Here is a 5,849-nt window from a genome sequence, read left to right on the forward strand (position 1 = left end):
CTCAACTCTGTTATTGTCAACTCTGTTACTGTCAACTCTGTTACTGTCGACCCTGTTACTGTCAACTCTTTTATTGTCAACTCTGTTATCGTCAACTCTGTTATCGTCAACTCTGTTATCGTCAACTCTGTTACTGTTACGTATTTTATTGTCAACTGTTATCGTCAACTCTGTTATCGTCAACTCTGTTACTGTCAACTCTGTTACTGTCAACTCTGTTACTGTTACATATTTTATTGTCAACTGTTATCGTCAACTCTGTTACTGTCAACTCTGTTACTGTCGACTCTGTTACTGTCAACTCTGTTACTGTCGACTCTGTTACTGTCAACTCTGTTATCGTCAACTCTGTTACTGTCAACTCTGTTACTGTCGACTCTGTTACTGTCGACTCTGTTACTGTCAACTCTGTTACTGTCAACTCTGTTATCGTCAACTCTGTTATCGTCAACTCTGTTATCGTCAACTCTGTTATCGTCAACTCTGTTATCGTCAACTCTGTTATTGTCAACTCTGTTATTGTCAACTCTGTTATTGTCAACCCTGTTATCGTCAACTCTGTTACTGTTACGTATTTTATTGTCAACTGTTATCGTCAACTCTTTTATTGTCAGCTCTGTTATCGTCAGCTCTGTTATCGTCAGCTCTGTTATGCTTTAAAATAGTTTACCAATAATTTAAACTTAAATTAGTAACATAATCTAACATTTCAGCAATTTGCATTATTTTACATTAATTATGCGATCAGTTTACTGTAAATCAAACATTATAAGGAAAATGAATGGAAAGTGTTTGAAATGTGCCCACAATTCTGCATTTGCACTATATCAACAGAGAATGTGTATGGGATAATATGAAAGAGCCATGAAGGAGATTTTCATCTCGGGGTGTTTGCATCTCTAAGTAGCTGTTTGAGGAACACCTGCTTTGCTGAGAGAGAGAGAGAGAGAGAGAGAGAGAGAGAGAGAGAGAGAGCGAAAGCGCTCTGACCCTCATGATCAATAATGCATGGAGAGTGAACACAACATGCTAAACCTCTTAGCCAGTGCAGAAAAAAATAAAAAAGCTCTTCTTCAGCTCCGCGAGAGACACCAGAAGACGTCCAGCACACTCACATGACCCACATTCATTCTCACATCTCAATATCTGCATCAATTATACACCGCAGGAAAACAAAACATGCATTCAAGACCACCGTACACTATCGATGTTGTTTAACCCAGCGCAAACCAGACCGCCCCGGCCTTTAACCTGCCTCTCAGCACTCACATATTCATCAGAAACTCATAATTAGATTTATAATGAAGGTCTGCTGCCAATGCTCCACCATGAAGTTTGAACAGAGCTTAATTACTGGAGTGGATTATGAGTTATGGCAACTAACACACAATAATAAATGATGGGTTGCTGGTTCGAGTTCGATCCCAGTGCTGCAATCCAGTACTAGGAAACACCCATACACACTCATTCACACACACACACTCATACACTGCGGCCAATTTAGTTAATCAATTCCCCTATAGCGCATGTGTTTGGACTGTGGGGGAAACCGGAGCACCCGGAGGAAACCCACACCAACACGGGGAGAACATGCAAACTCCACACAGAAACACCAACTGACCCAGCCGAGACTCGAACCAGTGACCTTCTTGCTGTGAGGCCACAGTGCGACACCACTGTGCCACCCCTCCTCTGCTTAATCTTTATTTTGTTCATGTTATTGGACTCTTTAATAACATAATTTATTATTAATAAAGCATTTGTTAATGAAATTAGGATCATACACTACTCCAACATTATCTGATGTGGTACTAATACTGGTTCATAATTTGTTCATGTTAACTCATGTATTAATTAACACAATAATATATGTTTAGTTTGCATAAAAGATGTAGTATTGCTGAATAAATGTATTGTTCATTGTTAAGTCGTGTAATCTAATCCATAAACAAACACATTAGCGCATGTATGCATTAAAATGTGAGTAAATTAACAATAACCCTGATTATGTCATGAGAATCTGTCAGTCTATGTCGCTCCTGTCTCTGTTGATCTAAGACTCCACATCTAGAATCCTCTTAGTCTATGCTGACATTATCTTCAGCAGCTCAAACACTCTAATGGCTAATGGACAGACGGCTGCTTCTCACTCAGGGCTGCTGTTTATGCTAATGAGATGGAGAGATGATGGGCACTAGTGGGCGGGGCTTTCCCCCTCTGATGACACGTACAAAAGGAGAATGTCAATCAAAGTGTTTCAGCATCAAGTCTGATTATAATGAACACAATTAATTACTGTTGAGCATTAGAGACTGGAGATATTCACACACTGTTCACACACAACACCTCTTATAAAAGTGATTTTTGCATAATAGGTGCCCTTTAAATACATTTATCCTATATACTCACAAGCCAGTTTAGTCCACCTAAAACAGACTGTTATTTAATTAATTGTACAGCATCAGTCTGCATTTTTAATCTGATGTATATGACAGTCTAGGTCAGTGTATTTGTGTGCATTGTTCCACTACTAATAAACTCACACAACACCACAGAGGAAACTTTGCAACTCTACATCCAGAGGTTCCTTCAGAGAATAACACACACACACACACACACACACACACACACACACACACACACACACACACACACACACACACACACACACAGACCAGTGCGTGTTTCTGTGTTTCTGAATGAGGAATCAGACGTGTGTGTATCCGCCCGAGAGCTGCTGCCGGCGACTGGATGTCCGTCTGGATCTTCAGTTGTATCTGTCTCAAACACACACTGCAAACACACATCACACACACCCCTCCTGTACTCTACACTATACTATAGTACACTGCAGGAATTACCACGATAAATTGAAGAACCCTATAGAAATATAATATATGGCAACATTTGTAAATCACTCATATGAAGCACAAGTTCATGTTTGAATTCCATATCCAGTACTCCGCATAACTGAGTATTTTGAAAATGAATATTTATTTGCATTTCTCAGTGAAAATGGGTGATGTGTTTTGGTGCATTTAAAGAAAACAGATTTATTAAACAGATTTATTTATTACAATAATAATTTAGTCACTGGATAACTTTAGAAACAGAAAGATAATACGATTAAATTCAAGCAAAACATTGCACAAATTATTTACATCCTACAAAATGTCAACACAATTGTTCATATTTTTTGCTTCTCTTGATTTTTCCTCTTTTTAAATTTGTATTTCATAATTTTCTTTAGCATATACATTTGGCTGTACTAGTTTTTGGACTGTTATCATAAATTAGATTAGCTCCAGATTTGGCTTCAGTACTGACTAATCTAATGTATATGCACACATATAATATTAGAGCTTCCTATTAAAATCTTATCTTAAAAGAGAGATTAGGGGTGTACTTATATAAGCTGAGCACTGTACACAACATATATCATATATGCAACATATAGTTCAAAATATATATTCAAAATTGATTCTATATTAGGTCAGGCCTGAAATGATCCATACTCCTGCCAGACTTAAGGTTTTTGTTCAAATGTAAATGAATGTAATGATGCCTCTTGTACGGCCTCTTATAAATGCATTATTAATGTACATAAGAACTTGATGGTTGACTAAAAGTAACATCAAGACAGGATTTGACAGAGATGTGAATAATTTCCGGCTTGACTGTATGTATGTATACAGTCTCAAAGGTTCAAACTCACTACAGGATTAACCACAGGGCATTTGCCACATGTGTATAGTAAACGTACTCTACAGTATTTTATTTTCTTCATATGGGTCTAGCAGACATGATCCTCCTTATTATAGAGAGATTTTTTTCATCTTTCTGTAAACAACATTTGTGTGACTCAGTGGTCAGCACTGTGGCCTCACAGTGAGAAGGTCGCTGGTTCAAGCCTCGGCTGGTGTTTCAGTGTGGAGTTTGCATGTTCTCCCCGTGTTGGTGTGGGTTTCCTCCGGGTGCTCCGGTTTCCCCCACAGTCCAAGTGTATGAGTGTGTGTGTGTGTGAATGAGTGTGTATGGATGTTTTCCAGTGAAGGGTTGCTGCTGGAAGGGCATCCGCTGTGTAAAACATATGCTGGAATAGTTGGTGTTATATTAGTATTTACTAACATGAACTAACAATGAACAATCTCTGTTAACATTATCAATGGAAATAAAGTTGATCATTCTTATTAATCACAGTGCATTAACTAGTGTTAACAAGCATCAATTAGTATACGGAATGTTGAAATATTAAACTATGATTAATAAATGCTGTACAGGTGTTGTTCATTGTTAGTTCAGGTTATTAAATGCATTTAATAGAATTAACTAATGAAACCTCATTGTAAAGTGTGTGTGTTTTCTGATGATATGCATGTAAATAAAGATGAATGAGCTCAGTGTGTGTGTGTGTGTGTGTGTGTGCGCGCGCGCTCTCTAATCTGCAGCACAGAGACACTGAAAATAGAAGTGTATGAACTTGTCAAGCACTTACAGGAGAATGTGGAGATGCTGAAATCTGACACACACACACACACACACAAACACATATACACATACAAACAGACACACATACATATACGCATACAAATACACACACACATACAATATATACATACATGCACATACACACAAATACTTCACACAAACACACAGCAGCGCCATTGATGGGATCCAAGATCATCGATAACACAACACACACACTTCATACACAAATACACTTCATTAAACATGTACATCACCCATATGCTTTTGTAAAGCAGCTTTGAAACAATAATTATGGTAAACAATGCTATAAATAAACTTCTAATAAATTGAATTGAACCAATATCTGAGTAAAACATGGACAGTCGCACTGATATAAATTTAATTTTTAAAAAATGAACGGTTGAATTTGTTATTAATTCATTCATGTCTGACCTGAAACATATAGTGATTTAGAGTAAACTGCTTTTGAATCATATAGTAAAGTACTGTTGTGGTGATTCTACAGTTGCTATGGTAACTTAGCTACTATAGTAATTGATCTGTTGTGGTGATTCTACAGTTGCTATGGTAACATAACAACTATATTAATTGATCTGTTGTGGTGATTCTACAGTTGCTATGGTAACTTAACTACTATAGTAATTGATCTGCTGTGGTGATTCTAGAGTTGCTATGGTAACACAATAAATATAGTAACTGATCTGCTGTGGTGTTTCTACTGTTGCCATGGTAACACAACAAATATAATAATTGATCTGTTGTGGTGATTATACAGTTGCTATGGTAACACAATAACTATAGTAATTGATCTGCTGTGGTGATTCTACAGTTGCTATGGTAACACAATAACTATAGTAATTGATCTGCTGTGGTGATTCTACAGTTGCTATGGTAACACAATAACTATAGTAATTGATCTGCTGTGGTGATTCTACAGTTGCTATGGTAACACAATAACCATAGTAATTGATCTGCTGTGGTGATTCTACAGTTGCTATGGTAACACAATAACTCTAGTAATTGATCTGTTGTGGTGATTATACAGTTGCTATGGCAACACAACAAATATAGTGATATGAACAACTGACCCAATACTGTAGTTCTCTACAACATTGTAGCATTCGTTATCAAGGTGGTGTAAATACTATAACACACACAGTATATGACGGTCTCCGGCATCATTTAGTGAATATGAAGCCGCTTTGACAGGAGCAGTGATGTTTTATGAGGCATCCAAGCATTTACATCTGAGAATTCATTTATTTGTCTGACAAATACCACAAACCAAAGACGGTCAAAAACTGTTTCCCTGCTACTCCTACCAGCTGATCACCCATCAGCTGTGTGCCCTAACATAAGCA

The sequence above is a fragment of the Danio aesculapii genome, chromosome 16 (assembly GCF_903798145.1).
Source record: "Danio aesculapii chromosome 16, fDanAes4.1, whole genome shotgun sequence".
Taxonomy (NCBI): Eukaryota; Metazoa; Chordata; class Actinopteri; order Cypriniformes; family Danionidae; genus Danio; species Danio aesculapii.